The sequence below is a fragment of the Pleurodeles waltl genome, chromosome 1_2 (assembly GCF_031143425.1).
Source record: "Pleurodeles waltl isolate 20211129_DDA chromosome 1_2, aPleWal1.hap1.20221129, whole genome shotgun sequence".
In the NCBI taxonomy this organism is placed as follows: Eukaryota; Metazoa; Chordata; class Amphibia; order Caudata; family Salamandridae; genus Pleurodeles; species Pleurodeles waltl.
In genome coordinates this window covers 1,036,783,065-1,036,795,717 of record NC_090437.1, presented here as the reverse complement: position 1 = coordinate 1,036,795,717, position 12,653 = coordinate 1,036,783,065, and positions in this window count along the sequence as shown.

Sequence of the window (12,653 nt, the reverse complement as noted above, 5' to 3'; positions counted from 1 at the left end):
TAAATAGTTCCTCTAGGAGCATTTTTAAGTGAGGCATTGTCTGTGGCCAGTTCCTAGGGGAATACTGGGTTGCCCCTAAGTGTGTTCACTTTTTGAAAGTGGACATTTTCTTGCTTAAACTATTCTGTGACTCTGCCTGCTTGTTTATTTCCTGTCTGGGTTAGACTGACAGTTGGGCTGTTTGTGAATCCTTTCTAGACAGTGACACAAAGGGAGTTAGAGTGTAGCTTGCATATCCTGATGATCCATCTGAGCTAGACTGGAGGGTGGAGTTGTCAGTTACACCTGAGTGGGCTGTGCCTGCCCTCACACAATGCAGTCTCCAACCCACTGGTGTGTGTCTGGGGTCAGGCCTGGGCAAGGAAGGATCTTGTGAACAACAGGGACTTTCCTTTGACGTTTGCCTACTTCAAAGGCAAAAAGGGGTATAAGTGTTGGACCCAAAACCCCTGAAAATCTGATCACTTCTGGAACCTCTGCCGAGGAGAAGAGCTGGACTTCTGAGGACAAGTACTGCCCCTGCCTGTGACTGTGCTTTGTTGTGCTATCCTGCAGTTGCTGCTTTTGCCAGTGAAAGATGACAAAGACTGGACTTTGTGATATATTCCTGCTTGCGAAGAATCTCCAAGGGCTTTGATTGAGCTTGTCTCCTGTTTTGAAGTCTTCCTCTGCCAGCCACTGGACTCTCTGCTGAGACTCCTGCCCTACTAAGTGGTGTCATATCCAGTTCCTGGGCCCATTGAAAGTTGAATGCTGGTAGAAAAAGGACAGAAATCACAACACAGTAAGACCTGCGGGGAAAATTTTGATGCAGCACCTGCAATGGGCTAAAAAATTACACAGCACCTGCGGATTAAATTGACATCCCACCTGCATCAGGGCTGGGAGTTCGATGCATTGCGACTCACTTGCGACTGCTGATAATGACACAAACCCCATGCATCGTAGTTTCCCAACACCGTGCGACCAGATTTCCCACGCATCGTCGCTGGATGTCAAAGTCATTGTGACCCTGCATGGATTTGAGGTGCCCCATCTGGAAATCGACACATCGCTCTCTTGTGGGAGAGGAAAAACAAAGCATCACCTACCTAACCGAAGAAGGAACGACGTACGGCCTCACTTGCAAGTAAGGAATCGATGCATCGCTGAGTTTTTCAACAGACGCTCACTCGTGCAGCTTTATTTTGTACGCAAACCAGGTAGTTTGTGTTAAATCAATGTTTCCTTTGTTTTCTATAGAGTAAGATTCTTTTTACTTGAAAATTCATATCTTCAGTTTTGGATGTTACATTTTTGTCATTTTGGTTGGGTTTGATTTAGATACATTTTACCTATTTTTCTAAACTGGTGTGGTGTTCATTTTGTAGTGTTTTCATTGTATTACTGTGGTAAAATACATCACACATTGCCTTTGAGATATGCTTGACTGCTTGTGTGAAGCTACCAAGGGGGCGAGCAGGGGTTGTCTTAGGAGTGTAACTCCCTTACCCTGACTAGAGTGAGGGTTCCTGCTTCGACAGAGTGCAAACTGACTGCCAACCAGAGACCCCATTTCTAATGCTGGTGATCAGCGGTGAGGATGGAACTTGTATTTGTACATGACATACAGTGATTAAGTGTACACTACTGTTTTCAGTGCAGACCATTAAGTGACCACATACCACTTGTTTTTTCTTTTTCGACTTCTTCTGCTTCCATTTTTTGGTGCTTTTTCTTTCACTTCTCATTCTGAAATCTTTGTTCTGTCTTGGAACTTTACAATTTTGGACCTGCCAACATGACTTAATCTGGGGATGCACCAGCTGTAGCTGTTTTTGATTTGGAGAAGCTGGAGAGTTACACAGTTTCACAATTGAAATAGTTCTGTAAGGATCTTGCCTGTCCCATTAAGAGCTCTACCAGGAAGGAGGAGCTGTGAAAGGTGCTGAGGGCCTGGGTGACAGCCAAGGAAGCTGGGGTGCACACAGAGGAGGAGATTGAGGGGGAGGATGTGCAAAGCAATCATTATGGTTTAGCGAATGTACCTGTTCTGCCTGGGGAAAGGGTCTCCAGGGCAGGTAGCAATGTGTCATCCATGGTTCTGACTCCTGAGGAGTTGCAAGACAGACAGGCAGAGAGGGTGCACCTTTCTGAGTTTGAGAAGCTTAAGATGGAGAGGGAGATGGGCGAGAGGATGATGCCATTCAGGAGAAAAAGATGCTCTTAGCTCATGAGCTTAGCTTGAGGGAACTAGATCAGAGAAGACATTCTAGTAGAGATGGTGGCAGCAGTACCACAGTGCAGCCTGAGAGGAGGGTGCACAAGACCTAGTGAAGGATTATAAGAGGGAGGATGATATCTACTTGTGGTTTAAAAGGTATGAATCTTCTCACCACATGAACATGGTTCCTGACGCACATAAGGGGGTGGGTGTGTTGAAGCACTTTGAGGTAGAGGGGAGGGATACTTTGACATTCTTATGGGATCCTCATGGACTCACTTACTACATCATGAAGGATGTATTACTCACAAGATATGGTCTCACCCCTGAGCAGTACAAGGAAAAGTTTAGGTCCTACAAAAAGAAAGAATCCCAAACTTTGCTAGAATGTGTTGACTCTTTCTGCAGGTCACTGGATGGTTGGATTAAGGGCAGTAAGGTAATCACTTATGTGGGTGCTTTACAGCTTATTTGCTTGGGAGCACTTGTACAATCTGTGTTTTCCAGAGCTGCGCCAGCACCTAATTGACTGTTCTTTGTTGGGATATCCTGCAATTGCTGCTTCTGCCTGTGAAAGAGGGCAAAGACTGGACTTTGTGGCATATTCCTGTTTGTGAAGAATCTCCAAAGGGTTCAAATGAGCTTGCCTCCTGTTTTGAAGTCTAAGGACCATCTAAGACTTCCTCTGCTAACATCTGGACTCTCTGCTGAGACTCCTGCCCTGCCAAGTGATGTCCTATCCAGTCCCTGAGCCCTTCAAAGGTGAAGTTGGCAGACAAGAGCTGAAAATCCATGCACAGAATGCCGTGTGGGGGAAATTTTGGAGGCACCATCTGCAACACAGCAGATAAACGACACGCTGCCGGCTTCGTGGCAAAAATCGCCACTCCACTTGAATCACGGCTGGGAGATCGACCCATCGCAGCTGGAGAAACGACGCACGACACCCACTTGTGGCTGCTGATAGTGACGCAAACCCCACGCAGTGTGGTTTTCTAACACCGTGCAACAGGATTTTCCACGCATTGTCCATGTTCATCAACGTCAACACCACTCTGTGCAGATACTAGGTGCCCCGTCCAGAAATTGGCACATTGCTCACTTGCGAGGGGGTGGAAAATGATGCATCGCTGACCCGACTGGAGAAGAAACGACGCATGGCATCCCTTGTGAGGAAGAAATTGACGCATCACTGCCTTTTCCGATGCACACTCGCCCGTGCAGCTTTATTTTTTACGCTAACCAGGTACTTTGTGCAAAAATCATCTTTTCCATTGTTTTCTATGGAGTAAGACTCTTATTCTTTTGAAAATTCGTATTTTAACTTGTGTATGCTAGATTTTTGCAATTTTGGTCTTGTTTGATTTAGATAAATATTACCTATTTTTCTAAACTGGTGAGGTGTCCGTTTAGTAGTGTTTTCACTGTATTACTGTGTGTGTTGGTACAAATACTTTACACATTGCTTCTGAGTTAAACCTGCCTGCTCGTGCCAAGCTACAATGGGTTGAGTGGGGGTTAACTAGGTGTGTTTCTCCTTTGCCCTGACTAGAGTAAGGGTCCTTGCTTGGACAGGGGGTAACCTGACTGCCAACCAAAGACCCCATTTCTAACGAATGCATTCATTATTTTCGTTGGAGTAAGACTCTTTGTACTTTGAAAATTCACATCTTGACTTGTGTATGTTGGATTTTTGTCGGTTTGATCTTGTTTGATTTAAACATTACCTATTTTTCTAAACTGGTCTGGTGTCCATTTTGTAGTGTTTTCACTGCATTACTGTGTGTGTTGCTGTGTGTGTTGGTAGAAATAGCTTACATATGGCCTTTGAGATAATACTGACTGCTTGTGCCAAGCTACCAAGGGGTGAGCAGGGGTTATCTTAGGAGTGTAACTTCCTTACCCTGACTAGAGAAAGGGTTCCAGCTTGGACAAAGTGCAAACTGACTGCCAACCCCATTTCTAATAGTGAGTGTGTGTGCTAGTGACTCACTCATTCTTCCACACTAATACTCATTTGGGGTTATAGGCCATGCAATGTCACTTTCAATGATTGCATTACGGTGATGGGATGGGATGTCATTTTCACTGCCCTGGCATTTTGGTGAATCAACGCCCATGGATTGTGCCAAAATCAAAAGTCTCCATTGTTCACAGAAGAATTAGTAGCAGAGAAGAAAATGACTTTACAATCATTAGGTGTTGACACAAAGAGGCTTTCGAGCTAGCAAATATTTATTTATTATAATCAGAGGTGGGAAACATTTGCACAGGTAAAGCAAAGCACAGGAATTTTTCCAGTTTTTTTCCTTCAGCAGAAAAAAACGCAAAAAGCACAGTTGTTTTCCATTCATTATGAGGTGCCAGGCAATGTATTTACCTTAAAGTTAATAATCCACATAAAAGTAACTTCCCTAGCGGAGAAGTCTGTTTGCAGCACCTGCCTGCAAGGTCCTCTTGAGGTTGGGACCTTCAGATTTTCCAACAATCCGGCTAGCACATAATGTTTAAATACATTATACCACAAGCAGGGTGCATGAGTCGGGACCTAGGTGCAGTGGAAAAGGTGAAGAATGCAGTTTTGTAGGAGTACTTATAGAGAAAACACAATATTCTTTAAAATAACCAATATTTTTGATGACCCTCACAGAATATGTGTGAGTTTTTCTTCTGTGTATACATAAAAATACCTGCTGAAATGCGACTGATATCTCTCAAAACCCGACTCAAAGCACCTTCACTCAAATATTTTTAAGAAAATACATTTATTAGGGGGGCGTAACACTCCAAACACTCCTCACCCCACGCAGCTATGCCCCTGGGCAGATGTTACACTCATGCTCTCCTGCTAACAAAGTTTCTGTGAACTGACCAAGGCTTTCCATTGTAATTAACTTAATATAGTTACTATTACGTTAATTACAATGGCTGCCACCTCTTTCCTTGCATTCTTCAAAGCCCATAACAGAACAAATGCGAGGCCTTTCTCCTGCATTACCCCCTTTGTCTAATCCATGGCAGGTAGAAGTGGAGCGCTGAAATTCCCTGCATTTTCTCATCTGCTTAAAGCCATCAGGAAACAAGAAATACATCCTTTATGTGCTCTTGGACAATTCAAAAATCATTCTTTGTATGGTAGCCACTCTCTCTAAAATTCCACAATACTTGTCTTTGAAGTAAAGGGGGGAAAAGGAAAGACATTCGAGCTAATACGCAACTCCAAGATTTTCTGCCTTTTTGGAACCCAAAGAAAGAGCTAGTGTGAAAGGCCAGTTACTTGAAGCTGTCTATTGCAAGTCTTTAGTGTGGTATAAAACCGAGAGAGGTCATTTTCTAGTAAAAACAGTGCTCAATTTGAACCAGAGGTTGCAGGTGGGTCCAGCAGAAGTAGTTTGTGGGGACCAGCACTTATTTTAACTCAACAAACTTTAATCGGTTTGATAGGAAAACACAAAACCAGTGGGTCAGTAAGATTGTGGGGATGTGAGCTTCAGGTTTCCCAACAATCTACCTAGCATATCTTGTCAAAATATATTATATGAGAAGCAAGATATGACGGGGGCTTAAAAGGCAGTGGAAATGGAATGGTGTGTGGATTGTTAGGGGTACTTAATACACAATATTTTGCAAATTAATCAAAATTGTTGATGGCCTTCAAAACATACACCAGAGAAGAACGAGAGAGCACGAGAGAGAGAGAGAGAGGGAAAGAGAGAGAGAGTGTGTGTGTGTGTTTTTTAGTCAGTGTGGGCATGTAAAAATACTTGGTGAAATCCAAAAGACACTTCTCAATACCCGACTGAAAGCCCTTGTACCTAACTAGTTACTGCAGAATACATTTTTAAGGGAGGGGTTGTAACAGAACAACCCTCCCACCCCCAAAGATATTCCCAGGCACAAAAATGGGAAAGAAGACAGAATAGAAAGGCTTAAAAGGGGCACAAAAAAAATGTCACGGAGAAAAAAAGAGCATCAAAAAGTGAGATAAAGAGGCAGGGAGTGCTGGCTGTGGATTTAAGAGGCAGAAATTGGAATCATTCCATACACTGATGTTTAATTGCTCGGATTACGGACATTTGAACAAAAGTTTGGGCCCCAGCACTTATTATTTTACAAATAGAACCCTGACGAACAGTAAAGTCACTTAATTCATGGAATTCCAATTTTAGGTTTAAAAATTAGACCACTAGGAACAGCGCTGCCCTCTGGGCAATGGTCTACAGTGTTACAGTTCCTATCAATACATTTTTGATTTTCGAAACTTTCAGATTTCTATTTCTCTTTTCTTGTTTTACAGATATTCACAATGCGGTACAACGCCAACCTCCCACTGTGCTGTTATTTTGCCTTTCCGTGGGATTTAATGAACTCGCTGTGCGTCAAATGAGACCAATTGTGAATTTGCAACCAATTCATACCTACAATCGAGGGAGCATAACTCAAGTCTGTGTTCACAAATGGAAAATATCACCACTGTCCCAATAGATACCGTTTCCTGATCAATAAACGTGCAGATATAAAGAAAGACATACGTTTCAAGATTGCTTGCGATTATAAAATAGCACACAAAATAGAAAAGCCTGGATCTGCTTTGTTAATGGAAAATTATTATTGCAATCATTTTTCAAAAGAAGGAAACACGTTTGTAATAATATAATTTGCATTTAATTAAAAGTTCCTGTGTGACATTTGGAACAATCTCTTTGCAGTTCAGGTTGGTCAATTATGAATGAGATTCATTCTCTTTTTTAATGAAACTAAGGGCCACCTAATGTTTTAGGAGAGCAGAGAAAGACAATAGCACTGACTTCTTTACCTATTCGCGGTTGAGGCAAATCAGCTCAGCTGCTCATCCTCCTTCAATTACCAGACTCTGACACGAAAGACTGATTACAGGGATTTTTTCCAACTGGTAATCAGGAAAAGATGAGTGACTCTAAAAGTTCACGTGTTCATGTCCTCTCAGAAAAAAGCTATTACACGCTAATATTTCATTACATGCTGAAAGGAACGTGTTTTCTTTACTTTGCCTCAAGTCACGCATCCTCTTCTGTATATCAGCTGCAGCTTTCAGTGAGCCAACACATGGACTGGAAAAGGTCAAACCTTTAAATCGTATTTAGACCATGATGGATTTACATTGCCACTCACCCCAGCAAATACAAAGAATGCATCCACATTTCATTTCCAAAACATTTACGTCGTTTTATTGCACCAGTGGTGAAAATAATGTGCTATTAAAAATACTGTTCGCAAATCTAAAAATATTCTGGCCTTTCACCATGTCCTTTTGGACTTGAACTCCCCTGCTTGCCATCGAACTGTATTTTCATTCTGTGTACAGCTCAGAAGTAAAAGAAAGATTATACACAGTCTGTATCCTATATTTATTTCCGTTTTTTTTTGTTATAATCTTTATTGAAAAAATAAACGAGATGCACAAAGCAACTTAAATGGATTGGGTTGAAATACATTGAAAGTAGTAATATTGTTAGTCGCGGTTGGCGACTGGGAAAACTGGCGGAGCGGGGGAATGAAACAAAAATAAAAAATATTTTAAAAACAAAAACTTACCTTAATCAACTGCAACACCACCAATCTCTGCTGCACTCTCGGCACAGGCTCAAACCCTGCCCTGCGGCCAATCATGACGCTGCTCAGAGCAGCTTTAGGATTAGCTTGAATGTCCTGGCTGGGCGCTCCAAGGCAGACTGGGAGCCTGAGATTGTGCGCTTGTGTATTTGGCTGGCCCATGACAGCTGGCCACACATACATGACGATTGAGGGGAGTGCTCTGTGCACTCCCCTCAGTGCTCATCACCCCAATGGCCCTCCCCCTTTGAAAACAAAATGAGCCTTGTTTATTATGGTTTTATTTTTAAAGGTTTTCAGCTGCTGGTGGGGGGTGATGCTCCTCCGCCATAGCAGAGGATCCGCCCCTGCTGTTACTGCAAATATCATAATTAGTAGTTTGGTGGACTCCCACAATTTTCCCTGGATAAATGTTGTCAGGTCAAACCTGACTATATTTTTCAGGGAAAAATACCTGGTAATTAACAGGAAATGTGAAAAATGGCATGTGTTTTCCCATTATCGCAGACAAACTCCAAATTAGGTATTATTCATTGCACCCAGTAAACGCCAACGCCACTGAGTGGTATTTTATCAGGACTGTTTAAGATAAGCCTAAGCACCAGGCTGCATTATGGGGTTTCTTGTAGAGAATAGCAGATTATATGTTTCAGGGCTCCCTGTGCTTAACAAATACAGTGTTGAATTTAGGACAAAGCACTTTATTGGCTAGAAATTATTTTATCAGATATTGCTATGTTGTTCATTCATTGAAAACTACTGTTTCCATCACAATTAAATATGGCTCCATCTGTTAATCTGATTTATTAATTTCATATTTGTATTCTGCAAGCACTGTATTCATTTCATGATGTCCAATGTAAAGGCTTTTCCATCAAAAGGCTCTAATTTAACTTTGTGGATTATTGGAATAACATTGGGGGTTATTACAACTTTGGAGGAGGTGTTAATCCGTCCCAAAAGTGACGGTAAAGTGACGGATATACCACCAGCAGTATTACGAGTCCATTATATCCTATGGAACTCGTAATACGGCTGGTGGTATATCCGTCACTTTTGGGACGGATTAACACCTCCTCCAAAGTTGTAATAACCCCCATTATGTGGTACTGCCACTGTTGTCATATTGTTACAAAAGGTGTTAATTCCATTTTATCAATGATGATGTTCAAAATATTACACATTTTCAACTTTTTGGTTTTCTTTTTAGTCTAGATAGTCCAAAAAATACATGTCGCCAGTGCTAACAACCACCAGCATTTAAAACCTGACCAGTGCCAGCAATTGGTTGTGTACCAGGGGCAGCTTTTTTCTGAGAATGCTCATGCCAGTATGGGGATCTGTGTTGCTCTTGGTGACTGCAGCAGGGGAGCTTTGCAACAGGTCTTGCCACTGACCATGAGAAAGGTGACCAGTTTCAGATTCTTCTCCTGCAGAGAAGTGGTCATTGGCAAGCCTGCTAGTGCACAGAGTAGCGCAGCATCCCACAGGATGCGGGCCGTATCTCCTATGATTCGGCACTGTGGTGGTGAAAGCTGTCAGAAACTCTGTTAAACTCCTTAATAAGTAAATACAAATGCTGTAATTTGCTATATTCAATTTGTCATCCTTTAACATCATGTGTTCAACAAATCCATTTGCAGTATGTTGCTGTGAGATACGAACTGTCCTCTCTTTGCCACTGTGTATCCCCTTCTACCATTGTCTTATATCTAAATTTGTACACTGATATTAAGACCTCCTTTACATAAGCCAACATATTCCTTCCTGATGCTGCACAACAGCATACATTGTTGGGTAGAGCCAGATTGAAAACAAAAATCAGACCTGGAAAAAATATTCAGACCTACCCCCACACTGAAGGAGGCTGCAACTAGAATTAGAACATTGGAATGTTGGTAGCTCCATTGAAAACAATGGAGTGCTGGGGGCTTTTACTGGCCGGTAAAAGCCCGCAGCGCCAACATTCCAATGTTCGCTTTGTTCACAGCAACAGCTGTGAACAAAGCCTCACGGAGCCCGAGGGGATTTAAATCCCCTCGGGCTCCGTGAACATTTTTTTTTTAATAGAACATTCTGCCCTGAGTGGCAGAATGTTCTAATAGCCTTAGAACCCGCCGTAGCGGGCTCTACCGGCTATTAAAGTCCCCCTCCCTTGTTAAATGCCCTCGCCTTCGGCTCGGGCATTTAACGCGGGGAGCGGGCCTTTAATAGCCGGTAGAGCCCGCTACGGCGGGTTCTAAGGCTATATTGGACCATGGGCGAATGCTTGTCAGTATTGTAGTTAGTCTCATTAACCTGTGATCCACATGGGTGTCTAAAGCTGATGGTAACCCACACTCGTCCTTCCTGCTTGAATACTTAGAACCAATTATGAATCCAAGGAAGTAAATCACTGGGGGAAAAAGGTAATGGAAAAGAGACAACAGCTGTTACCAAGAGGTAAGGAGAGGCTTGGATTCCCTCTCGATCTAACACACACCATAAATATAAATGCTATATTTAACTGATGATTTGTGACTGACGAACTATAGAGACCACTCACATAACACATACCTCTTGTTAAAAATTGGGTTTCTGGTTCACTGGGGTTTGCACCCTCTCCAAGCAGGAACCACAATCCTAGTCAGGGTAAGTCAGATACAGACTATAAATTAACCTGTGCTCATCTTCTCGTAGCTTGGCACAGCGCAGGCAGGCTTAACTTAAGAGGCAACATGTAAAGTATTTGTGCCACTGCAAACAAAGACGCCATACCTGGTTAGAAAAATAGTGCTTGAAACAAGACCAAAACAACAAAAATCCAATAAGTAGAAGTTGACATATGATTTTTTCAAGAATAAAATGCAGAATAGTGCTTAAAGGCATAAAGTGGCAACCAGATCTATCTGGTCGCACTAAACTGAGTGAAATCCAAAAGCTCAAGCCGACCATGATGGAGGGCATGTTGGATACAGTCCCAGACAAGTCTAGCTTTACCTTTTTGAAGTTGAGGCAAGAGTCCTGTTCATGGGCAAGAAGTTTGATGGGTGCATGGAGAGTGTCGCTGGTCCTCGGGCACGAAAAGTCAGGCGGGTGTTGCGAACGCGACGATGCTTGATTGTACAAAGAGATGAACTTGCGGTGGCTCACAATGATTCCTGGTGCAAGTGCCACAGTTATGATGTAAGCAGGCCCGTTTGTGTTGGCAAAGAGACCAAAAGCTTGATTTCAGGAGCCACAAAACCTGTTTTAATGTCCCAGAACTGGAAGGGCACCTCTTGGAGGGCAGGAGCTGGTTGAAAACAAGTCCAGGAGCTGTAGCAGATATGTTGGAAGTTTTTTTTGTCCCTGAGACTTGAAAAGAACAGGAGGAAAGGTAGCACACCCTTGCAGTCACTTTAGTTCTTGGTTGGAGAGATGCAGGTCCAGTCCTTCTCACTACCAAACATGTAGGGGAGCAGGCTGCAGATCAAGACAGCAGAGCAGGTGCCAGGAGAGTAACAGTCCCTTCAGCAGCACAGCCGTCCTTCTTCATAGAAGAGTATCCACAAGTCCAGAAGTGTGCAGGTTTGGTAGGGTAAGGACACAGCCCTTTCAGGTGTAAGTGTCAGCTCCTCCTTCCCATCCTGCCCAGGATGGGCCATCAAGACGTTGATATTCCATTAGTCCCCCTAAGCTCCCTTTGTGTGTGGCTGTCTGGAGGGAATGCACAGGAGCCCAGCTGTCACCCACCCAGATGAGTACAGGAAGGAGGACGGGAAAGGAGGTCTTCCCACACCCAGGGCTATAACGTGTCATCAACTGTCCCGCAGTGCCGGATGCATGCAGGGTGTACCTGGGCAAAGGCAGGGCCAACATCGGCCCTGTCTTCGCCAATCATTGCCAGGATAAAGGAAGACAAGGTCAGCCCTTTTCATCTATGCCCTTCACTCTTTGTCAGACTTGATTTCTTTTAATACTCATCTGTTACTGGGTGCTCTGTTTTGAATTGACAAAGGTACTTTAATATTACTCCCTCTTGTTGCTAGAGATTTAGATTATTTAATCAGGGGAAGGAAGGGAAGTCAGTTGCTACACTTAGCAAACTTGTAACTGTGTTTGTACTCCTCCTTGAACTCTCTCCTTAGAAACTACCAAATTGGAAGCATGGGCCTTTATCATATAAAGAGGATGGTCAAGTCTATTAAGATCTTGAAATATGCACCAAAATACTGCTCTTTGAAGGATATTGACCTCCTCATTGAGGAAGTCGAGTTCATCTTAACACAGGAGAATCCTGCTAGGAGTTATAATGTGCGGGCTGTAGGACTCCAAACGTATGCTCTTGTGATGTTACAACTATCTGTTATCCACATATATTCCGATAGGGACTAATATTGACTGCCAGAATATGCTCTTGCGCCCACTAAACAATGTGGATGCTCCACCCCAGGACCCAGAACCTCAGCTGACCAAAAAAGCTTCTGATACAGAATTTGCTCGCATTCCCACAGGAGAACTTACTATTGCCAAAGGACACAGTGAGACATTTAGGAGGAAATTAAGAGAAGTAAAAGTCCTGGTTCTGACACTCACTTTAGGATTAGAGGCATGTTTAAAACTCTGTATTGTCTACATGGTGGACTCAAATATAATCACAGACTTTCTATTGGTAGATAAAATCCTCATGCTCAAGTCAGATCTACGCGGCAATGTACAAGAGCTGTGCAGAGATGTCTGAGATGGGCTCCATAGTAGAAAGAAGGAGAAGGGGGTCAATGACTGTGTGAAACTAAAACAATGGATACTCCTGTTGGAACGTCAACTCCAAGATAAATGTAAGGAACTGGGGAATAGATGTCATCAGGAAAATGTCTGCATCTGCAGCATCCCTTTG